This window comes from Paramisgurnus dabryanus, chromosome 3 (assembly GCF_030506205.2).
Source record: "Paramisgurnus dabryanus chromosome 3, PD_genome_1.1, whole genome shotgun sequence".
Classification (NCBI taxonomy): domain Eukaryota; kingdom Metazoa; phylum Chordata; class Actinopteri; order Cypriniformes; family Cobitidae; genus Paramisgurnus; species Paramisgurnus dabryanus.
The window spans coordinates 2,019,478-2,045,895 of record NC_133339.1 but is presented as its reverse complement, the minus strand read 5'-3'; the positions used below and the strand labels follow the sequence as shown (position 1 = coordinate 2,045,895).

Sequence of the window (26,418 nt, the reverse complement as noted above, 5' to 3'; positions counted from 1 at the left end):
TACACGTACTATAAATAATTTTGGCATTAAGGAAAAATGCAAATTAAGTTAAATTAAGGCTTTTCAACCTAAGGCCAGTGGATTTTGTACAGATGTAAATTTGTGAGTGTAATATGCACACTATGTGTCACGGTACGTTTACACAAAAGAGAACCCAAACGCAGACAAGATGTAAAAAATAAACTGAAGGTTTATTTAACAAACACAAAAACCCACGTGGGGGTAAAACAGATAATAAACAATGATGATGAAACACGAAACCGGGAAACAAACACTGGATACTAAAATAACACAAACTCGGCTGATACGATTCAGTGAACACGAAGGACATGAAGAACACACTGAATCTGGACGAACGAACGAGCACACGACAGAGAACGAGAGGGCATTATAAAGACACAACACAAATGGGGAACAGGTGAACATAATTAATTACTCAAGACAAGATACATAAGGGAGTAGGGTAAAAGTGACAAGACACTGGGAACACGTGACACCAACACCTGATGTGACAACACGTGTCCCCACACAAAACACAATGCTGCCATGATCTTGCCCTCTGAAATCAGACCTGATCTAACACAAGGTCTGGCAAGACCATGACAGCAACAAAACACTGGGAACACGTGGAAGCCACACACACAATATGACTCCACGTGTCCCCACACAGAACATATACTGTCATGGTCCTGCCAAATGTACTCAGACCTGAATCTAGTACAAAGGTCTGGCAAGCCCATGACACTATGAGTGTGACCTTGTGAAATGTAGTTTTCACAGAGCTGTGTATTTCCCTAGTTTTCTTGCTGAACAAACAAATTAATTGGTTTGTTTAGTTAATATTAACACAATTATCAGCACACTAAGGTTTAAAAAAATTATCCGGCCCTCACATCATGGCGTTATTTACCATCCGGCCCGCAGCCTAAAATGAGTTTGACGCCCCTGGTGTAGATGAATACAGTTTTACATTCTATGGCACCTTTAAGGAAATTGTTTTGTAGGCCTATACATTTTTCATAACTAGTCTTACATAATTTGCATATTCAAACCAAAGCACTACATGGTTTATCCTCAGCAACTGTAATTGCCACTTGTTTAGTGAAATAATTGACATTGTGTTTTTAGATCAAAGTGTATTATGTGTGTATAAATACTTACTCTGTACTGTCACTGTTATTGGTTCACTGTATTTTGTGTAAACCTTAGGGTTTTCTTTTCTTCCAGCTCTGCACTTGTACTCTCCTCCATCAGAGACTTGCACAGATGTGATGGTTTTAGTTTCTGTAGTTTTATACTCTTCAGGGTATGGAGGTTTTGTAAAGAAAAAGTGCCATCCAGTGGACGGATTAATTTCACAGATCAGAGTAACTGTGTCTCCAATGAACACAGACGTCTGTGGCTGCACAGTCAGAGTTGGTTTATCTGTCGATATAAAATCATTGAGAGCAGTGAATTTTTCAAAAAAATCTTCTTGTTGTAACTGGTAACAATGATCATGTTATATCAATGTTTACATAATAACCATATACACTATTAAAATATTTGTCAGTTTGTGTTGATTCAGAGTTGCTGTCATCTGAAATCTTCACAGGGTTGGATGCCAATTCTTTATTATTATTTACTCTTATTTCTGTCCAACAGCCATAAGAAATTCACAATATATCTGTTTTAAAAGCAGATATAGGCAAAAAAGGGAGAATAATTTTAAATCATTGTCTTATTAATTATGATCATATGTATCTGTTCACCTCAATACGAGAGAAACAAGCACCGTAATTGAAGCTATTTTCTGGCTTTTGTGCCTTTGTTCCATTGTATGAGTTGGTGACCATTTGTTTATAGGTCATCCATGGGTAAAACCAGGGGACACTAAACTGAAGGTGTGATTACATTATCTCTAAGATATGGGGTATTTCTACACACGCCCTTTCCTGCTATCATGTTTACCTGCTTAAAGCATCTAGTTTATATTTATAATAATAACAATAATAATTTATTTGATGGAGTGGATGTAAGGAATCTTGATTATAAGAGAGTGCTGTCCCAAAAAGTATTATAAAACAATGCTCTAACATGAAGTCCTGCAACATGACATGCATTATATGTGTTTGATTTAATGTGGCGCAGTGAAGGGAGATCAACAAATGACCTTAAAGTACTGTAAAAGAGATTCAAAGCATACAGAGCAATATCGACCTAAAGAGATATAGAGATGATTGAGACACCGAGATATTGTCATACCACACAGTCCAACTCGTGACTCAAGCTATTACACTGACGACAATGAATATTAGCTGCTAAAAACACAGATGTTTATTGAATCAAAAATGACAATTCTTATTTTCTTCTGGAATATTGCAGCGTTTGTTATAAATAACTGATCCGTGCTGGTCATTATTTATTTAAAATTCATCTGCCCTCAAAATCCTTCATCAAAACATTATTTTCCTCTCACTGTCAAAAATCTCTTCTGTTGCTGGTGTGTCTTAGCCTGAGGGTGGAGTTATAATGATTGGCAGCACTCCAGGGGCGTCAGTTTGTGTTGAAAAGTGGTGGGGACAAAAGATCAGATGAAAAAACATTACAGCAGGACAGGAAAAATATTGAATAACGGCGCATCAAAAATGGGCATAGCGTAGGCCAGTCAACAACACAAAAATACTCAGCATGAAACCCTCAACAATGTCGACTGCACATGTAACAGTCCCTGCAACACCAGCTCAACCGAACAGTGCCAAAGCACCATACTGCAGAAAACCATGCTAAGTCAATGATTACAATGAAATTCATTACATATGTAAAAGAAAACACACCATCCTATTGGAAAATCCAGCAAAGACCAGCAAAAGCTGATAGCTGGTTTAAGCTGGTTTAAGGTGGTAGTAGCTGGTCTAAGCTGGTCCAACCAGCCTGGCAAAGCTGGTCAAGCTGATGGGTCAGCTGGTCTTCCAGCATGACCAGCTATGTCCACCTAGACCAGCTTAAAAAGTGATCAAAACACAGCTAAACCAGCTTGCTACACCAGCAATACCAGCTAAAACCAAGCTGGGAGACCAGTTAAAACCAGCTCACCAGCTTATGCTGGTCTTAGCTGGATTTTTCAGTAGGGCATAAGCATACAACGCAATATATGTAATCATGGACCACAAAACCAGTCGTAAGTCACACGGGTATATTTTTAGCAATAGCCAACAATTCCTGAGGTCCGTGGTCTCTTCAGTCAAGTTGAGGCACTTCTGCGTTTGTTGCTGCCTTATCTGCTGAAGCAGAGAGAAGCTTAATTGCCTTGAGATGCCTGAAGACCTGGCTGCGCACAAACCCAAATGTCACAAACATATGTCACAAACCCAACTCAACAGTGTGGCTGTTTGTCATGTTCACAGAGAGAGAATGTATAACTTGGACAAAAAGAAACTCTGTCAAGAATTTGTTAAAGTTACTGATCGGCGCATGCATGTCAGTAACTTTTAGAAACAGTAATAGTTTATCTCGTTTAAGTTACTTTTTTGGACAATATACATTGTTTCTTTCTGTATCTAAACTGCATTGCATGTTTTGTTCAAATAAACCTTTAATATTTCTTGGTTCCCTTAATTTTTTCGGAACATTTTAACCAAATGGTGGTGGGGACATGTCCCCAGCATCCCCAGTGTAAATGACACCTATGAGCACTGCAGTCACTTATGCTTAACTGCTAAAGGCTGATTTTTGTTCTCTGATAAAATAACCCAAGATTTTATATATTACTCCATCAAAGTAATATGGAGTGCAAAGAATCTGTCTGCATAAGAAACGATAAGGTTACTCACGTAACCCTGGTTCCCTTTCAGTTGGTCACTACGACGTCACGTCGTGAGCGACGAATTGGGAACTCGCTTAGAGAGACCAATCTGCTTCGTTTACTACTAAAACGCCAATGAACTTGGCATTGAGGTATTTGTATAATGCTGGCGCCGCCCCGCCAGGTACGTATATAAGCTGCAGGTGCGAATATGGAAATTAGCTTTTTCGCTTCGAAAGCCGGCAATATCTGCAACTGAGAAGCTCAACACAGCGGGTTCGCTCAACACAGCGGCAGACGCGCTTTCACAAGCAGTGCGCCCCGGCGAATGGCGACTCCACCCCTAGACGGTTCAGCTGATTTGGAAACATTTCGGTAGAGCGCAGATAGATCTGTTTGCGTCCCCGGACACATCCCATTGTCGCTTGTTTTATTCACTAACCGAGGGCAGCCTCGGCGTGGATGTGCTGGCACACAGCTGGCTGCGGGGGATGCGCAAATATGTGTTCCCTTCAGTGAGCTTAATCGCGCAGACTTTATGCAAAGTCAGACAGGACGAGGAGAACCTTCTACTGGTCGCGCCTTACTGTACGACCAGGAATTGGTTACAGAACTGATGCTCCTCTCGACAGCCCCTCCCTGGCGGTTTTTCTTGAGGAAGGACTTTCTTTCTCAAGGAGGGGGCACGTTGGCACTGGAAGGTTTAGGTGATTTATCGCAAGCGGTATCTAACACATCACTGCAGCGCGAGCGCCGTCTACTAGACACGCGTACACACTTAAATAGAACCCGTTCGTCGTTTGGTGCTCTTCGCAACATGAAGACCCCCGAGAATGCCCATTAATGGCGTGCTTTCATACCTTCAACACGGTTGGATGGTAGGCTGTCACCCTCCACCATTAAAGTTGACGTTGCCGCCATATCTGCACATCACTCTTTAATAAACGGCAGATCGGTTGGCCAGCACGATTTAATGATTAGATTTTTAAGAGGCACACGAAGGCTGCATCATTCGCGCCCTCCCTCTATCCCTCCATGGGACCTGTCCATGGTGCTGAAAGCCCTGCAGGGACCCCCGCTCGAGCCTCTGCAGTCTGTTCGCATTGGCCTCCGTTAAGAAAGTAGGTGATCTCCATGCATTCTCCATCGACGACGAATCGTGCCTCCAGTTTGGTCCTGCTGTCTCAAGTGTAACACTCAGACCCAGACCAGGCTACGTGCCCAAAGTTCCCACCACTCCTTTCAGAGATCAGGTGGTGAGCTTGCAAGCGCTGCCCCCGGAGGAGGCAGACCCAACCATGGCTTTATTGGCTGCGCCTCTACGTGGATCGCACACAAAGCCTCAGTACCTCAAACCAGCTCTTTGTCTGTTATGGTGGTAAGCAGAGAGGGAAAGCTGTCACTTAGCAGAGGATGTCTCATTGGATTGTAGACACTATCGCCCTTGCTTATAATCTGCAGGTCACCCCATGTCCTTTAAATTGAGAGCTCACTCTACTAGAAGTGTTGCCTCATATTGGGCACTCGCTCGTGGTTCCTCGCTAACAGACATCTGCATAGCTTCTGGTTGGGCGACACCTGACACATTCATTAGGTTTTACAGTGTTCGTGGCGAGCCGGTCTCCTCTCATGTTCTCTCCTCACCTGGGAGATCACTGAGCACCAGCTCGCATGTCGGCTTGCAGCCTCCGACTGGCGCTACACAATAAGTGTCAGTATGGAAGGCCATCCAGTCAAAAATGCGTAATTGTTTGATTTGACTCTCCTCCGCTGCCCTGGGAGCCTGATGTTGCGGAGCATCCACTGTCAGCCTCTCACTAGCTGCATCCTCGCGAACCTATGTGTTTGGCTCGGGCATCCACATTGCGTCCCACCGGGTTCCTTTGTGAGTATTTTTCTGTGGGGTTAATCCTACTAGCCCTTGTTCCCTCAGCAGAGCCCTGCTTTGCTTACACAGCCACGGCTGTCTATTTACTTCAACCACGGTTGACTATTCTCCACCATTAACCCCTCACGGGGCGGTGGCTTCCGCAGCGTACCTATTCCGCTCAGATAGGGCACTTCCCAGTTGCTGGCACTACTGTGGGGTTAAAGGAACATCTAGTGCCCGGCCTTCTGTCTTAAATCCTATTCTCCATCTCCTGAAGTGGAACCGGAGGGCTTTTTGCAGACACTGGAAGAGGTCAGCTCCAGTGGCGTTTTGGTAGGGATTCCCAATTCGTCGGTCATGACGGGACGTCGTAGTGACCGACTGAAAGCGGACATCTCGGTTACAAATGTAACCCTCGTTCCCTGAAGGAAGGGAACGGAGACGTCACGTCCCGTCGCCACAGGGCTGCTCCCTGCTGTTTATCGGCCGATCACACTTTCCGGCTTTCTCAGCGAAATTAAGCTAATTTCCATATTTGCACCTGCTGCTTATATACACACCTGGCCGGGCGGCGCCAATATTATGCAAATATCTCAATGCCAAGTTCATTGGCGTTTTAGTAGTAAACAAAGCAGATTGGTCTCTCTAAGCGAGTTCCCAATTCGTCGGTCACGACGTGACGTCTCCGTTCCTTCAGGGAACTAGGGTTACATCCGTAACCGAGACGTTAGGGGTTGCCATAATAGCTATACAAATGCAGTAAATCTCTAAAAAATATTTATTTTAACCCCATGCACAAGAGCTGAATGTGTATGTGGCACACATGTACTCATGATCTGTATTTACAAATCCATCCAGTAAAACCTTTTATAGAAACTACATGTAAACAATAAATATAACAATTGTTTAAAAACAACTAATATTATGCTGATAAAAATATGCAGATCAAGCTCCTTTATTTATTTTGCTACTATAAATTATTACAAAAATGCGATTACAGTACAGAATAAATACGACATAATCTGCTTCATTAATGTTTATAATAGTTCGCAATGTGTTTGCGCGTACTTTTGTTATGTTTTAAATCAAAAAGCAAATACTTTTAAAAGTTAGCAAATAAGTTCATAAGCTAATGTCTTCACCTGCGTAAGCGATGTAATTATATTTTTATTAAACTAAAACAATACTCAATACATATGGAGTAGTTTAATATGTTTATTATGGTTTGTTCAAATAACTTACAATGTGCTGAATGAGAAAGATACTGCTGACTGCGTTGGACTGCGAGAAGTTTGACGTGTCGCCATAAACAAGTCCATTAAAAAATGCTGTTTAAAAAAACCTCACACCAGAAGGACAGTTGTGACATTTAAACCATCCCCTGAAAAGTTAAAAACACGAAGTCTTGGTAAAATCCATGTACAAACACTTGACTGACTTTCCCATTGTAAAGATACTGGTATGTCTCTGTGCTTTTATATTTGCGCATTGAAGACCCGTCACCTCTGATCAACAACACAAAATGATTGAATATATCTTCATATATCAAGCCACTTCTTAATTTCATCCTCACACTGGTTCATACGTGGCAGGTGTAGTAAATATTACCTGTTTAAATAATGTTTTATGCATGCTCTCACTACACCCCTCTACCGGCTTGCAATTAAAACAGAAGTCTCGGACAGGAAAGGTAATACGTCACATCACTTACTTCCTTGTTCGAGGAACAGGTGGATAGTTCAGCAAAATTATTGTGCTTCTTGAAAAATAGCATTATGGTTTTGAAATTTTAGTTCAAAAGCCTGGTTATAGTGTTTTAGCAATCGAGAAAAACTGTAATATTTTTCCATATAAAGTTTCCATTAGATGCATTTAGGTGCATTTAGATGCATTTTCAACTTACTATTTTAGTTTGCTTAATTTGTGTCATGTCATAGCCAAACTGCATCTTAAATATTATTTACTTTATAATGTGATGTATTTCTGAGTCAAACAGAACATATCACACAAGGAAAATAATAGGCATGGCTTGAGTTTTCCAGTGTGAATTGATTGGTAGAAAAGTAGGCGTTTCTTTCAACAATGGAACTCCAAGCAGACTGACAGATGGAGAATTATCATCAGAGAATGATCACCAGAAGAGAGAAGTTTTAGATTTTAATTAAAGTTTATGAAAAAAATTTATCACCCAAACTAATAAACTGCTTATACAGTAGTATTCCATAAAAAATAAGATTTGTCAGTTTTGATTTCATGGGGACTTTAAGCATTTCAAGTATTTTAATTATGTTTGTACAGCATAATACAAATGACAAAACAAACTAAATCAATCAAACAAACACATATTTTAAAATGAATGCAACTGATTTAGCCTACCTTCTGTTTGTTGGGAGTGGATATTTGAAATCAGCACTGTAAAAAACAAAGGGAAAACATGAAGCTGATAACCATCTGAAAGTAAAACATTATGTGCGTATGCAATCGTGTCTGTTCGTGTGTGTGTTTGTGTGCGTGCGTGCGTGCATGTGTGTGTTTAGTTAAAAGTGAACCCCCTCTTTTGAAAACCCCAAAAAAGTCATACCCAAACTAAAATTAGATGCAGTTCATGAAGCCTTTGCACTAAAAGCATTTGGTTTCATTTCAAAGCAGACACTTGGAGGTTTATTGTAAAGACTGAATTAGTATTAGTATTATTATTATTTCGATAATGAAAACACTAGTAAAGGCTAAAAAATACATTTCCAATAACTTCACAAAATACATTTGATACATCTTTTTTAAGAACTAATTGAAATTGTCCCTAAAAGAATCTTGAAATGCACTGCAGCTAAAGCCACAGGTTTTTGTGTTTCAAATCTTATGATATATTTAAAACTCTCTTAAAACTTTAATAAATTTATGTCATTCAGTATTTTTTAGAGAAATCTCAGAAATGCTAACATTTATTTACTTACAGGTTGCATTGCATTCTTTGAATGTATTGTTCCATTAATTAGTGTATATAAAAGATTTAAAGTGTGCACATCACACCTTCTGGCAGGTGCTGAACAAGAAGAGAACTACCAAAGCGAAAAATTGTAATGTTCGTAACACTGCAAAATCAAAGTTTCGATCCTACTGGGTCTTCTTCAGGCCCAGAAGAAAACCCAGTAGGGTTGAAACGTTGCTTTTTATTAAAATATGGGAGTAAATAGCAGTGTTGCGGACATTACAATTTTTTTTCATTATTCTAGCCCTTTTCACACAGATATGCCGTAAGATACACGGGACAGGCATCCTGGAATTTTACGGGACCGTTTGATATTTTATTCATTCACACTGCCAAGTTTACACGGCATCTGATGGTCCCGGAAAGACACGTGACCTGTTGAAAGTCCCGCCCTCTCTTCTACGCAGCGTCTGAAGTTTGCATATTATTTATTATTCCTCTCTCCAGAAACAACTCGCGTGCATTTTTGTTTATGATAAGACTACAAAGGAGCGCGTGAATGCACAGTTCTATTCTGTTGAATGATCTCATCTTCAGAGTGGATATTTGACGAGCTCCCTGATTTCTGCTTTAATACAGTTTTCAGACATTTCTCATCGTGATTGTTTATATGCATTTAAAACCCCCATTTTGAGGAGCTGGACGATATATCTTGTTGGGATGACGTGCGGGTATTTTCGTTTATTATGGCTCAAATGAGCAAGTGACGCGATATTCTTTTATGCTGCTGAATGATCTCCGTTTCAACGAAGTAAGTAACGAGCTAACTTACCTGATATCTGCTTCAGTCCAGTTTGCTGACATTTCTCGTCGTGAATGTTGTAAATCCCTCATTTTAAAGAGTTGAACCAACTTCATGTTGCCATGACACGCGCGACCTCACTACGGCACGTGCGTCATTGTTTATGCGTCTCATATATAATTTCCTGATAACTGCTTCAATCTAGTTTGCAACATTTCTCGTGGTGAATGTTTATATGCACGTTATCTCTCGTTGTAAGGAGATGAACCATAACTTGTGTTGTGATGATGACGCGCGCGTCCTCACTTCGACACGCCCTTTAGGGCATTCTTGCGGCTTCTTGTTCACACAGAGGGTTACCCGCGTATCTTACTAGGTCCTCTTTCCGGCAACGATCCCAGAAGATTAACGGAACGAGTTTTTGTTCTCACAGACGCTTGTCTGGCAATTTTACGGGTATTTTCTGGGACCAGAGGTCTGTGTGAATGGGGTTTCTGTGTGTCAGACTGACCGATTTAGTAAGAATCTTTCTTTCTTTCTTTCTTTCCTTTATTTATATAGCACCAGTAAACACAACGGACGTTGACCACTGTGCTTCACAAAGCATGAGGCAAAAAAGATAAATACCATACAATACATAAAACATTCAGAGTGTTAAAAAAGACATAGATAAAATGAAATTTAGGTAAATGCTCGCTCCAAAAGATACAGCCTCAATTTATGTTTAAACTGACATACAGAGAATAGAGATCTCAAGGAGAGAGGTAGGCTATTCCAAAGCCTAGGACCAACAACTGCAAAGGCACGGTCCCCTTTTGACTTTAGGCGTGAGCTAGGCTGGACCAGATTAAAATTACTCGTAGACCTTAGAGACCTTCCAGGTAGATAGATGTTTATAAGTTCAGATAGATATGTAGGTGCCAGACCGTTCAGAGATTTAAAAACAAACAGCAGTATTTTCATCTCGATTCTGAACGACACTGGCAGCCAGTTAAGGGACTTTAGAATTGGTGTGATATGTTCATGCATGCGCGTCCCAGTCAAGAATCGGGCAGCTGCATTTTGGACTATTTGTAGCCTTTTAATAGAAAACTGGGGGAGAGCTACATATAAGGAATTACAGTAATCAAGACGGGATAGAACGAAAGCATGTAAAACTTTTTCGAGCTCGATCGGTGAAAGGAAGTGCTTTACTCTAGTTAATAGCTTCAGGTGAAAGAAACATGATTTTACCACTATATTTATGTGTTTCTCTAGTTTTAAGGAGGAATCCAGAACCACTCCAAGACTCCTAACCGTAGGTTTAAAATCACAGTACATGTCTGCCACATTGATGGTATTTTTCCCATCAACAAAGGAGGTGCCGAACACAATAGCCTCAGTTTTACTTGAGTTAAGATGTAAAAAAATTTAAGGACATCCAGGATTTTATATCATTTAGGCATGCGTAAAGGGTTTCAAGACCCTTTTTGTCATTGCGCTTAAAAGGCAGATAAATTTGAGTATCATCTGCATATAGATGGAACGAAACCCCATGTTTCCTAAAAATTGATCCCAACGGCAGCATATACAATGCAAACAAGGTAGGAGCCAGGATTGATCCTTGAGGAACGCCATAAGTAAGAGAAGCTACAGACGAAACAGAATCTCCAGATTGTCAAGAATGTCAAGGGAATAAACATTCACACCTCCTCAGATTAATTATGGCCATATCATTCTTTTGTAATTATTATTATTACTGACAATGATCTATTAACAGTGTTTTAATCCCTTTTTCTTTAATTAAAAGGCTCACTTCACCTTCTTTGACTTTGTTTCAAATGCCTTTCTTCCAAAACAAAACATTTCAATGAGCTTTACCATTCGAAATCATTCCTAAAACCTATTTAACATATCAATAACACAACGCAGGTGCACATTAAATCCAATATCTGCCGTGTTATTCTGTTATCTTTTCTCCTTTTTTCATAAAAAAAAAAGATAAACGCCACTCCTCCTTTTCTGCAGAATGCAATAAATCCACTCAACAAATCACAGCTCATAATTCCACACATTGTAAACAATAATGGCGGCGTATTTATACACACAGAATCCTAGTTTTCCTCATCTACTTTGTACTTCGTGATCAACAAACAAACAAAAACAAAATAATACTTATGATGACTTTGATAAACCTGTGGTGGTTTTCTGTGGCGGGGAAGAAACGTAAGCAACTCTGCCACTCGGGCAACGGAAAAATTCTCACAGGACAGCATGAAGTTTCTGTCATGCTAACACATTGACCCCAGGGGATCATATGAAAAACTTTCCATCATTTTACTGGAAGTCAACGAAAATCGAGCAGGACCAAAACATTTTGCAGCTGATCGCTGTCAAAAAAGTTCTGCGACGACGTTCCAAGGATGACAGCATTAATGACAGTGTTCTTAATATGACAAAGTTAGTGTTTTAATGAATGCCATTAATGTTTATTTTTTTAATCAGTGTATACCGCTAGTCAACTAAATGAATATAACATGGCAAAGATAAATTCACATTTATATATTGATTCAATAGATATATAGCATTTTGAAAAAAAAAGTCAAAATTGTAAAAAAATTGTCAGTTTTCATAATAAATCTTTGAAAATCAAATTATGGATTTTATTTTTTAACGTTATTATAATCTTAAAATGCTATGTGAAAGTTTGTAACAGAAATTTGTGGTTTTCATATTGTCACTTTCTTGATATAAAGAGTAAAGTGATTTGAGGTCCGAAGTCCTCCCTCAGGAAAATTTTAAAATTTAAAAATTCAGATTGGATTTCTTGTATTCTGGTGCATTTTAAAGGTCACGTTCTTTCTGATACCATTATTTAAACCCTAGTTAGTGTGTAATGTTGCTATAATAGCATAAATAATACCTGTAAAACAGTGGCGCCTGGTGACTTCTTTTTTTGAAGTGCACGATGCGGAGTTCATCACAACATGTATGTAGCTTGTCATGTGTGTGGTTTGTCATTTCAAAATATGTGTTGTGCGCTTTGAGAGATCGTGTGTGCATCACGTGTCATGCCAAAATAAGTGCCTGCTGCCTTGAACTTGACAAGAGACGCTCGCATTGCCAAATACTCGCATAATCTCATGCGTAATCAGAGTTTAGTGTTAAGGGAGTGTCTTGCGTGTATTTAGAGAACGTGAGCGTCTCTTTTATCATAGTCACTCGGCATGCCGTCGGTTGCTGTCCCTGTTTTATGTTTTGTTTGTTTTAAATCCGTTTTTATCGTTATTTGTGCAGCAAGTGAACTCTCTGCAAGTTTATGATCGGGAATTTTTACTCAGTCTTCGGAGAACGGTTGCGCTGGCATCGAGCTGCTCAGGTGGTCAAAAGCCCTGTGATCCCCAATGTTTTCCCCATCTACCTGTGGATTTAAGTGGCTGGCCGGATTGTTTTCGACTCCGCAGAAAGCGCAGTAAAAGACGAGGAAAGCGAGGAGGGGCGCGAGTGAAACAGAGAAGAGAGCGTGCTTTTATAGCAGGATGCCTTGGATATGCGGGTTCAGCAGAGAAGGTCCCGGGGTCGGCTCTTTGGAGACGACATGTGAGGTACTCGCATCTAGTAGCGGTTATGCCACCGCACCGAGATGCGTATTTTGGTTTTAATCATATACGGCAGAGTTTTAAGAGGAAGAGGGGGGTTAACCATAACAACCTTCGCTGCCTAGAGTATGCCTCGTCTGTATCTACACATAGTGATGTGTCTCCTGCTGTATACGTGAAGATGGCCCTAGTAAATACGAGGTCTATCGTCAATAAGTCATTTGCAATCAATGACATTATTCTGTCGAGAGACGTTGATCTCTTTTTTTTGACTGAGACCTGGCTTAATGGGAAGGATCAGGTCTCACTGTCTGAAGCATCCCCGTGTAATTATAACTTTTTGAGCTCACCGCGACCTCATGGTCGTGTATGGTAGAGAAATTTTGAGTGTTTTATCTTACAGATTAGTATAAATGTTTTATATGGTATGTTTTTAATGTCTACATAAATAAAGTTGTCTCTCTGTTGCTTGAACATGAATGTGTAGGTCCATAGCTGGGCCTGGAGGAGATAAGGGTGTCCTTGGTAAGGATAGCGAAATAGTTGTATGATGTGTTAGAGAACAAAGACACTGAGTTTTACCACTCATGGGAGGATTTATGTACCAGCTTGGAATGTTATAGAGATAAAGTCACAGCATCACCAGGTTGTCATGAGTTATGAGAAGGAGCTAAGGGTCCTAAAGGCAGGAGTCTGCTGAGCATTGGGATAGTACAGAGTGAAAGAAAGGCAGGGCTACTGGACCACTATTGGACCACTATATAATATACTGAAAAACTCAGAACGGGGTCATTGTCATTATCATTTTACCAGGTGTACACCCTATGACCAGTATTGTGTTTCAAGCTGTCTGACACAATCCTTTAATAAAATACTTTGAAGAGAATTTTACATCTCAACCGTCTCTGATTCTCCTGAAAAAATCCACGACATTTTGGCGCTGCGGAGCAGGGTTACAAGAGAGAACATTGGACAACCGAGTGGGATCGTTCAGAGGCCGTTCACGGTCGGGGGGGAGATGTTCTCCATCCTGAGTCGATTGTTTCTTCTTTGTGGGTGTTAAACTGCTAAGGCTGGCCAGCCGCTTGCTTCTTAAATTAAGGTAAGCAAAGCGTTATAGCATTTTTTCACCTGCATTGATGGGATTTTTGACTCTGTTTGGAAAACACAGACAGCCCGGCGTTTTCATTTGAATTCCTGAATTCTCTCTGTAACTCATAAACTAACTAGTAATGCGATTAATGAGAAGGGACTTGTGGATGATATTACAAGATAAATTATCTCTAATAGGGAAACCTGGTCTTACGAGTAAAGTGTACTCTTATCTGAGGGTCAAGAGGACCCAGCTGTGAAACAGTTGATGGAAATTAATATTAACATAGCCAAGAGGGCGTTGACTGTTAATAGCCAAGAGGGCATTTAATTATACTAAATTTTGTTGATTTTATGGACTCAAACTAAAACATTAATTTTGAAACTAAATTTTGTAAAGCCAGTGGGCTGATTTAAATAAGAGTATCTGAGATGAGTACGGATATATCTTTTTAAAGGAAAGGAAACCAGTGGGTTTGATTGTTAGTTGTTTTTTGATGTAACTGGTTAAGTTATGAAACAAAAGTGAGATAAGAGAGAGATTTTTGTTGAGGGAGAACCAGTGGGTTGCTTAAATGAGTATTTGAGAGTAATTTATCGATGAACTTTGATACTATAAATTGCTCTATGAAACAAATATGAAGAGTTTGCATAGTTTGTGTACCAAGGTGCTTAGAATGTGCAAACGAGGGTGAGCGAGAGAGTCTGGAGTGAGGGAAAAACCAGTGGGTTGCTTGAGTGAGTGTTTATGAGTGCCTCTATCGATGAACTATGATACTATAGAGAGCTCACTGATATGGACACAGTGTTCAAGGGTGCTTTATCGATGAACTTTGATACTATAAAGTATTCTTTGAGATGAACACAGTGTTTAAGGGTAATTTATCGATGAACTATGATACTATAAATTACTCTATCAAATAAACTCGGGAGAGACAAGGGAAAAAGCTTCTGTCCAACTTAAAGTGACACCATGTAATTTTTCAACCTTCATAATAAATTTTCAAGACCCTTGTGATAGTACAACGACTTTAAATAGGTTGAATGACATGTCTACCATAGCCTGACGGGGTCTGTATCACTTTTACTCGTATTTTAAAACGTAAGGTTTCTGGTAGTAACCAGAGTACAAAAAAAACTACAAAATTCGACTGCTTTACGGCATACGTCACTTCCTCCACACAATTTGTTTTTAACGTGAATTTTGCTGGAGGCTACTTAAGGAGTGTAGAGAGCAGTCTCTATTATGTGACTCTGTGGCACAGTCTTTAGTGTCACGGACCTATGACACGGGCGACCCGGGTTCGATTCCCCTTTAAGGCAATTTTTTATATAAACTGTTGATTCATACATAAATGCGATGTTCTTTATAAATTACGGCGATTATATTGCATATAGTTCCCTGTATTCAGATGCTGTGTTCACGTATTTACCTTTCTTTTACTGTGTCTATGGTATTTACATTACAATCCAAGATGCTACAGCAGTCAAACTTGCTCACAGTGTAAAACCAAACCCTACTCATTCACCAATCAGATCCGAGCGTTTCTCTCTTCTCTCTTCCTCATTTGCTGCGTTCCGCTGTCACTCGCGTGACGTATTACAAAGCGGCAGACCTAAACGCATGGGTTTACTTGGATTTGGAGCGATTTTCACACAAAAAAGAGGAATAACGAGCGCCATTGCGGAAAATCCTGGTGGCGAGGGAGAGAGAGAGGATGCAACAATATTTGTTTGGAAAAAGGCAAGGAAATACGTCTGGTCGTTTCTGAATTGGAAGGCTGCAGCCTCCGGAGGTCAAATATGCAGGCTGCACATGTCATCAAGCCTGGGTTATTAAGGTAAACTGAGCATTACATTCGCAAGTCATAAGCATACTGCAACAATTTACGATTAACTATGTATAATAGTCAACTTTGTAATTGTTAATATTGTGAAATAAGAGAGTCTTGATGACGTATACAGCTTAGAAATACGACATCCGGAGGCTGCAACCTTCAGATTGAGAAATGGCTTCTGCCACGACGAGTTCCTCATCAGAAAGTTGTAACATGACTGCGTTTCTCCCTGTTGTCTCAAAATGCTGATCGTTTAGCATTTTAAATGTTTAGTTTTTAGTTTAGTTTTAAGGTTGGCCAGTTCCTTTCCTTTGCGACAGTGCTGCGGCGCTTGTGGGCTCTAGGGGCGCTAGAAGTGAAAAATACGTGTCTAGCACCCCCTAGTGGCCAAAAAGTTTCATGGTGTCCCTTTAAAGTTAAGAAAGTGTTTATTAATTGTTGCATGGTAAGGACTTACCATAAGTGAATAGTTTAAAAAAAATGTCCCAAAAAAGGATTTCTGCATCTCATTCAATTCATATGAAAATTTTGATTTTGAAGGTTAGGGGTAAGAGTTATCCTGTGTGAAAAATATTGTCCATTATTGAATGTCAGTTGTTAGTGAAAACATTGAATTTTGGTGGAACCTGAAATCTCTATCTAATATTGAAAATTCATTATTGAGTGTATTTGATTTAACAAAAGAAAAGTTGACAGAAGGAAGTTTAACAATTAAAACAGAAGACTCTGAGATCAATACAGTTACGTCTGCATATAAAATAGCCCAATTAATCAGAGAGATATTTTTTGTTAGTTTTAGTTGGCCTGAGATAAGAAGTTTTTTCAGTTGTAAAATTTATGTGTCAAAGAAAATTGTGGGATATAAAGAACTGGTCATTGTAAGTGCTAAGTTTAAATTTGAATCAAATCTTAAAAGTGGTTGTGTGACAGATAAAGTGATTGGTGAAAAGTAGATCATTTACATACTTGTGGGACCCTTTGTGATTTATTCCAGTCGCCTAACTGGAACATTTTATAGAGCAGAGCAGTGCATTGATTTATTGTTAAATAAATAAAGCAAACAACCATTCAGTGTAACATGGAAGCAGCAACAAAAGAATTAGAGCGTGCTATCACTGTGGCCCCGGTGGAATGGTGTAACTTACAAGACAAAGGCTTTGATGGTAAAGCATTGGCTAAGTGGTGTAATGATCTTAAATGGTATACCAGAAGTAACAAATATAAGAAAGGAGAGCAGCCTCCCTTTCACTGGCCAGAACAGGGAACATGGAATAAAGAAAAAACAAAGAGTATGAAAATTTGGATGACTAATTACATAGCTAATCAGGAGTTGAAAGCAAAGAAGGATGGAAAGAAAGAGAAGAGGAAAGCTTTGTTAGATGGAATGGAATTGTGGGAAAAAGCTAGAGGTTGCTGGAGTAAGGAAGCTGAAAGAGTGATGGCTGATAGAGAAGAGGTCAGAGCTCGAGAGATGGCAAAGCAAAACGAAAGAACAGAAAAGACAAGATTGCTAGAACAACCATTAGACACTGCAAACCAATTACCTGTGGTAACTACAACAGTTAAGCCACCGCCCTATGCACCGCCCACTGCCTCTGCCTCCCTCAATCCATGCCCTCCCTCTACCACACACACAAAATGCCCTCCCTTCACTACTTCCTCTGAGAGTGGCCCTCCCTTAACAGCTCTCACTCCAGCCCCAACCACTCCTGTTGCTTCACCAAATGCTAGCACACTGTATCCAGTTATTAAAGGAACTATGCAGCTTAAAGGGGAATTAGAAGTTGAGGGAAATGTGGAACTGTATGATGAGATGCATAGAGGCAAGGAAGGATCACTCAGTGAACAAAGTCAGGCAGAAGGAGGAGCTAGTCAGTATACCAGGACTCAGTTAGAACATCTGGACCGAATAATTGAACAGAGAGCAAAGGAAATAACAGAATTATCTAAAGAGGTGAAGTCTTTGGGTTTAGCAGGGCTGTCACAGGACAGAGAGCTTAGTAAAAGATTACAAGAGGAAGAAAGGATGATTTTGGAGCAAGAAAGGCAGGATAGCGAGAGAGCAAAAGAAAGGGTGATTAAGCAACAAAAGGTTAGGGCAGTGCATGCTATGGAACAGAGAAAGCGAGAAACTGACGACTGGCTAAATATGAAAATGACACAAGAGTACCCAGCCTCTAAAGGTAGTATAGATATGACAAAAATGTCAGGACCTGATGGATTAAGAACTTACAGAGCGAAGATGTTGGTAGAGGAGAGAAACAGAGATATGGAGTATAGGGACACATTAGCTTTAGACTTTGACCCAATAGAGGACAGATCCCCATTATTGAAAAGTACCCCTAGAGGTGGAATGAATGAGCCAGGTGTGAGTGTATTTCCATTGCGTATTGAAGGAAAAACAGCTGTGTATGTTCCATGGGCTCATAGAGATTTAGAGACTATAATAAACTTATTGCCAAGTTTAAGAGACGGTGCTGGTCCCTGGATTGCTGCGTTGGAGAAAGAGACGCAAGGTACAAGATTGGCGGTGGGTGACATAAAAAGCCTTACTGGCAAAAATTACTAGTTTAAGAGAAATGGAGGATGTGTTGTGGTTAGCAGGTATGGGACAGAGCGTGGTTTCATCTGATTTTGACGGCCAGGCTCTTGACTATTACAGAGGCAGACTTTGGGGTGCCTTGAGAACTGAGTTTCCTGTCAAGTTTGACAGCACCAAACTGACCCCCGCTGCACTGGGTCAGGAGGACTGTGCACTGTGGATTGCTAAAAACATGCAAACTTGGAGAGGGCAGGGGCTGAGAAAAGATACTACTGACCCAAGAGACTTTGAAACCAGACTTTTCAGAAAGGAACTGCTGGACGCACTGCCAGTGTCTGTGCAAAACAAACTGAGTGACACCCCAGGGCTAGATGCAATGCCACACAGCCAGTAGGTGGAGACCCTAAAACACCATGCTTCCAAACACCAGAAACACGAAAGAGACTTAGAGCAACAAGCTAAAGAGACTATACGAAAGCTGGCTCAAGTTAGTCTGGAGGAAAAGAAAAGACACAAAAACATTATTTAGGACCCCAGGGGAACCTATGTAGTGGGATGGGCAGGGTCATATGAGTCAGCGAGCCACTCTCAGGGCGAAATGGTTGCAACACACCCTCCTAATAAGTCTGAACAGGTAGCTGATCTGCCAAAACAAGCTGCGGATCAAACCCAAAATCGGAACCTATGGCAGCATCCCCAGGGCGCAGCCCCGTCTCAGCCAGTAGTTGTGAATGTGATGGCACCTAATGGACAGAGTAGAGGGTTTAGTGTTCGAAAATGGTCAAGAGGCAGAGGAAGGGGATATTTTCAGAACAGGGCATCCGCTGATCTGGGTCCATATTTCGGGCAAAACAATGTTTGCTGGGGATGTGGGGAGAATACTCAGGCTAGGCGTGACTGTCCAACAAACCCATGGAAGCAATAGGGGTGTTCGGAGGGTCCAATTAACCAACAGGTAGCATTATCCGAAAATGATTGGGAAGAACCTAAATTAACATGCATTATTAATGGAGTAAAAATTGAATGTTTAATTGACACTGGAGCTACATGTAGCTCAATTGATCCAAAATTGGTACCTGGGGTTGTTGCATCACAATCATCTGTTAGAACAATAGGATTCTCTGGTAAACCTATGAAAATGTGTCTGTCAGAACCAATTAAGGTTCAGATAGAAGGAAAAGCTGTTGTAAATCAATTTCTGATGGCACGTCAGGTTCCGATCACATTAATTGCAAGGAAAATTTTGTGTAAATTAGATGTTACCACCAAAACACAGGGATTAACGTTGCAGTGTCTAACCAAAATAACTAAACAGGAGCTAACCCTTTTAGTTAGACCAGAAGTATATTGGATAGGGAAATTGAAAAAAAATGATGGCATGGTGCATTATTTTGGGGGAATATGGCGTGATAATGGGTTTAAGCAAAGTAACGGCCACCCAACTAAACATCTTACAGAGATCACAAAACTATTTGAGGGAATACAAAAACCAGCTAAAGTAAATGTAATTAAGTGTAAGGCATAAACAAAAGGAGACTAATTTTATGAAAAAGGAAATTAAAAAGCAGACGCGGAAGCAAAATTAGGCGCGGCAAAACCAGAGCGAGCTGAAACCATGACCATGGTAGTGACAAGGTCAGGTAATAAGACTGACAGTAAACAGGTGAATATTTCCGCAGACGTAACTGTAGATGAAATCAGAGACATGCAAAATACAGCGTCACAAATTGAAAAGATGGAGTGGCAAAGCAGAGGTGTTGTCAATGTAAAAGGTTTGTGGAGAACAGAGCAACAACAATTACTCATACCATCTAGAATGAAGAAAATGGTGATGATGTACGCGCATGGTAGTGAACATTGCGCGAGGGGGGAGATGATAGATGAGATTTTGAGACAACAGGGTTTCTGGTTTATCAATATGCAAAACTAAATTAGCGAATTTTTGTCAGAATGTGACATTTATAGAAATGTCAAACCAGCAGTACACCCAATGCGTCTGTTTCCAAGTGTGGAAGGACCATTTGTGCATCTAGTGAAGGATTTTGTAGATATGATCCACCCAATTAAGGAGAAAATGTTTCACATTTTTGAGATGGACAGAAGCTTCAATCCAGTGTGAACGCAGAGTGCGCAAGCAGTGGCTGGAGCACTTAAGAGGGAAGTGGTCGTAAGATTTGCACTTCCCAAGGTATTGCAGGCAGATAATGGACCAGGATTTCAGGCCAACCTGTTGAGAAAAGCACTTGCTAGGGTAGGAATAACCCAAAAATTTGGATCAGTGTATCATCCACAGTCTCAAGTGGCGGTTGAGAGGTGTAATGGTTTAATCAAATCAAAAATAGCCAAAATCTGTGCACAGACTAAACTAAATTGGGTTCAGGCCTTACCAATAGCGCTCATCATGGCCATAAGATCTAGTACTAACAGGGAAACACGTTTATCCCCTCATGAATTGGTAACAGAAACATCAATGTTCAAAGCTAATCAAAATGAAATGAATTTGGAGCATGAGGAGGATCTAAAAAATTATTTGAATAGTAATGAATATATTATATGAATATATTAATGAATATTAATGAATATATTGCTGAACTAATGAGAAACCATAAAGCTATTTTACAGATTAAAAGCAGGCACACAGAGACACCTGGTGATGAGACTGCAACACCTTTTCCTGTAGAAACCTGGGTGTAGATCAAAGTTTACTAGCGTAAGTGGGATGAACCCAGACGAGAAGGCTCGTATGAGGTCACAGAAGCTAGCCCAACAGCTGTTAAGGTAAAATGTTCCAAATTGTGGTATTATAATACTCATTGCTTCCAGGTACCAGAGAAGACGACCCCCGGCGACTGTCTCCATGTCATTATGTTGAAATAACCATATGATAAATAAACACTGTAACCTTATTTTTTAGATAGTGATGTGATGAACCATAGAAACTGGATTTGGAGATAACAATTAATGGGTAATGTATGATCAAAGCATTTAAGGATATGGAGGATGAAGATTGCATGAATGTTGTTTATTTGTTTCTTATAATGAAAATGTTTCTCCCACCAAATATACAGGCTTATAAGGTTAATTATACATGTTTTAAGATAACCCTTTCACAGATGGGTGGTGCCAAAAAGAGATGTAACAAATGACAAAGAGGAATACAAGGCAAACTGGTTTATAGGCCAGACCACAGAAAGGGCAGACACATGTGGATGTGTGTTGACATGAATTTAAGGCCAAGTTTGAGAGTAAATTGGAAGGGAACCTGTACCCTTGTACAATTAAATAATGCCATTTCAAATGTTTTCATTACCTGATTTTGGGAGCCTACATGATAAAATAAGTTGTAAGAGTATAAACAGGGGGAAAAGAAATCTGCCTGGTGGATCTTATGATAATATGTGTATATAGAGTGTACAGTTGATGCCATAGGGGTTCCAAGGGGGTGCCAGATGAATACAAAGTGAAAAATCAGATTGTTGCAAGTTTTGAGTCAATTCTTTTCTGGTGGTCAACCCTAAATAAAAATCTGGATTGGATTAATTGATAGTATTACGTTAAGGGGATAACTGAACAATTGGGACTAACGTCACTGATGGTGTTTAAAAAAATTATAGATGATAGATGCTGAAAATTTATTTCTTACAATACTGCCCCTGATGAGAGCATTATAAGGGCATTAGAAGGTTTGACTGACTTGTCAAATGAATTGGCTGAGAACGCTGGAATAGATGACCCATTTACAAAAATGATGGAAAATGGTTTGGGAAATGAGGTACACTGATAACTTCTTTACTGATGTCAGCTGCTGTAGCTGTTGATATCCTGGCATTGTGTGATTCTTGTTGCATACCATGTATCAGGGGTTTGATTGAGAAAACTATCGACAAAGGAATGGGTAAGATAATGTACCAACGGGTACAAATTAATGAGGACGACGAGGGAGATAAATTTGAGGACAACATCCATGTGTGATGGGGAACCAACGAGGCTCTAGTACCCTCCTCCCTCACACGGCCCTCTACGCGTGCAAAGCGCATGGGTTGAAGACCGTCGAAAGCTGGAAGATGCACCCTACACATATACATATAGAATTTATGTTTCTTAGAAAGACTCTGTGTGGACTGCCCACCAGAGCAAAACACTCTCATGTGAGAATCATTATGTTACTGATAATGTTAAACTGGGCATGGGGGTGTCACCTATACTAATGCATTTATTATTTTTTATTAACATTTATCATTTTTTTGTATTTGTTATCATTTATTAACCTGTTAGCCAGCACTTCTATTTTTGAGCATTTTCTGAAAAACGACAACTCCAAACTAAAACGTCTGCAGCTCTTAAACCCTATGGTCTATATTCATAATTCTGGTCTTGTTTGAAACTAGACACTTGACATATTGTTGCCTAATAGTCATAACAACTCAGAGTAGTAAAGAAACAGAGTAAAACAAGGTAAAATATACATTAAATGACTTCCGTTTTTCTTTAAATAACATTCACTTAGCAAAAAAGGTATGAAATGGTCATCTGAGACACCTGGGGACACCATATAGGTAAACTGAATGTCTGACCATGCTGTGATTCAAATTTGAGAATGATACTCCAAAAAATGTTGTTTCTGTGAGCTTTTATTTCAAAAAAGTCCAGGCGTCCTTTCAGAAAAAGTGCACTTGGAAACTCCAAATATACACATGATAACAAAATGACATGATTATCAAAAGAAAATGAGTCAGGACTACATATTACATGATGTATATCAATTCAGAACTTCTCTGCCCACCAAAGCACATAGAAAAAACTATTTCAGAAAAAAACATTTGCACATTATAACAAAATACTTGCTATTTTGAATGTGGTCGCTCATGAATGCACTCCAGATTCCAGTCCTCCTCTGGATGTCAGCTGAAGACCTGTTACATCACATCACAACACAACACAACACAACACAACACAGACACACACAAAGCAAGAGAGGATTTTAGTTTGAGTCAAAAGTTAGAGACATACAACTATTTGTATGAGAAACTATGATGTAATATACATGAACATAATACATACACACATACACACATTACATGAATATATTTATAATTACAAATGTCTTATGTTTGCCAAATAACCTATATTTCTCAGCTGGTAATACTCATATTTTCCACCACATATCTTGTTTTTAGTTTGTATATTCTGTGCATTTGATTCATGTAGCTATAAAAATGATTCATTTATATAACATGTCATAGAAAATGAAACCATGTAAAACTCGTATTTTAGTCATCTCCACTGTTACTTTATAATCAAAACAGCTAACAAGAAACTAGAAATGTAACGTAAAATAACTAATGAACAAAAGAATCCACTTACTTTATCCAAGCGAGCGCAGCTGAGCTCATAGTCCGGTCCATCTCTCGTCGACGACGCGGTTTCGTTTATATCCAATCTTGTATCTTTGCTCCGCGATCATGCTCTTTATCAACTTCTCCAAAACACTCTCAACACAAACAAGTCCTCTGCAGTCGATAATCCACAATGGAGATGTTATATCTAACCTTTGAGAGGTTTCTCAGCGGCTCCGGAGAGCCTAGCCGGCTGCTATGCTACCCAAACAAACAAAGGCGCAGGGAGGGGGCGTGGGCATTCCTCTCCATGCGCTTCTGTAGATTTGCGCAGAAGTACACTTTACTGACGTAAGTTGAATCCTTGTAATCGTTTCATGATTGGTTACTACCCCTGCCCATCAAAACTTTGCTGGCTAAGCATTGGCTGGCTTTGTTTTGGCGTAATCCAGTCAAAAGCCTATGGTTAGCTGAAGGACATCTGTCTGGGCAAATCGGTGTTCCCGATTCATTTTGAGTTGTCAAACCTTATCTGATTGAACAAAACAGAAAAATAGGGCGGGATATTTATCGGAAGAGTCCAACGAAGCAGGAAGAGATGGATTTTCACTGATAAAACTCGATATTTGATAGAAAATAAACATGATCGATCATACTTAGCGGACGCGCGGATGTAAATAAAGGAGGGTATTGCTGGATTTATCACTATTTTTCGTTGTTTTGGATTAAAACGTGGGATGCTTTTTGAAGAGTGGACCCTTACATTGCAATGTACGTTGAAGTTTTTGGGAATTGTCAGAGATGATCAGAACCATATGGCAAGACATGTGAGTACCCACACCCATTTTTATATGCGTTCCGTCTGCATTTCATGTAACCCTTTCCACACCAGTGTATTGATTGCAAAAATAAGCTCAGAACATGAATTTTGAGTGTTTAAACTTTCAAATAATGCAAAGTTTATGATTGTTGATTGAATATTTGATGTTAAATAAAGTACAAAAACACGTAAAAACGCCCCCTAGGGACCGCCGCCGGGCCGGTGCGTGTTAAGAAGTTTTAACAAGGTATTATCTTTTGCATTTATTATTTTTATTACAAGTTATAATCTTTTATAAATAATGCAAGTTGCAAACCTGAAGTGTGTGTAAAATAGGGAAAGGGATGGTTTTAAGCATCACTGTCCACGGTGTGATGACAGTGTAACAAGCCTGTTAAGTGACTGATGGTCCAGGAATCTCCTGGGGGTGGAGGTAAAACATCCACCTAGCACGGCTTACCAGAAAGTGAAAAGGATTTTTTGAAAAGATGATATGCTTGCTTTAGATTTAAAATTGAATGTTATGTTATATTTTTCATGTTGTTAATCATTATTCCTTTTTTATAGGTTGTTAATTATCATTTAAAGGATAACCCGTGTGAAATGACTGTTGAAACTAGAAAAGTGACTGAGGGTCTGGCCCTAATTGTCAGGGGTATTTTATTATTTTATATCTTTTCTTTCTTTAAAGTACCTAGCCCGGCTTCTGTGGTACTGGCAGTCATATTTGCAGGGTGGTTATCGAAAACATTTAGTTTCCGAAGGGGGGATATATGGTAGAGAAATTTTGAGTGTTTTATCTTACAGATTAGTATAAATGTTTTATATGGTATGTTTTTAATGTCTACATAAATAAAGTTGTCTCTCTGTTGCTTGAACATGAATGTGTAGGTCCATAGCTGGGCCTGGAGGAGATAAGGGTGTCCTTGGTAAGGATAGCGAAATAGTTGTATGATGTGTTAGAGAACAAAGACACTGAGTTTTACCACTCATGGGAGGATTTATGTACCAGCTTGGAATGTTATAGAGATAAAGTCACAGCATCACCAGGTTGTCATGAGTTATGAGAAGGAGCTAAGGGTCCTAAAGGCAGGAGTCTGCTGAGCATTGGGATAGTACAGAGTGAAAGAAAGGCAGGGCTACTGGACCACTATTGGACCACTATATAATATACTGAAAAACTCAGAACGGGGTCATTGTCATTATCATTTTACCAGGTGTACACCCTATGACCAGTATTGTGTTTCAAGCTGTCTGACACAATCCTTTAATAAAATACTTTGAAGAGAATTTTACATCTCAACCGTCTCTGATTCTCCTGAAAAAATCCACGACACGTGGTGGTGGGATTGCTACTATTTTTAAGAATTGTTTTAAATGCAAACAAATTGCGGTGGATGTTTTTGTGAGCTTTGAGGTACAAGTATTTAAGGTGGACTTAATTGTGCCTGTTATGTGTGCACTTATATACAGACCTCCTAGCTACAACAGAAATTTTATTATGGAATTTTCTGAGCTGCCATCTTTTCTGATTCCTGGCTGTGATAATCTGGTTATTTTAGGTGATTTTAATATTCACATCTGCTGTCCTGACAAGCTCCTAGTACAAGATTTTTTATCTTTGCTTGATTCATTTAATCTTAATCAATGTTTACTGGGCTCCACACATGCTCAGGGTCACACGTTGGACCTGGTTTTGACATGGGGGGCTCCTGTATGTGACCTCACAATAGACAATATTGGTCAGATCATTTTTTTATTTTGTTTAAATTGATGATTGCTGCGCCTTCTACAGGCCATGAGACTGTGGTCCGCTACACCAGGCAT

The 26,418-nt window shown here is 39.7% G+C and overlaps 1 protein-coding gene and 1 long non-coding RNA gene across 2 annotated transcripts in view; both read right to left on the bottom strand.

The window, feature by feature from the left end:
- The window catches only part of LOC135733733 (Fc receptor-like protein 5), a gene marked incomplete at its 5' end in the record, with an annotated part of 237,936 nt that overhangs the window by 164,771 nt on the left and 46,747 nt on the right, over positions 1-26,418 (bottom strand). The window lies entirely within an intron of this gene.
- Positions 23,049-24,834, bottom strand: LOC135734113 (uncharacterized). The gene is made up of 2 exons (XR_010527166.2): positions 23,800-24,834; positions 23,049-23,348 (listed from the first exon to the last, which is right to left on the bottom strand). It is a non-coding gene; the product is annotated as an uncharacterized lncRNA (long non-coding RNA).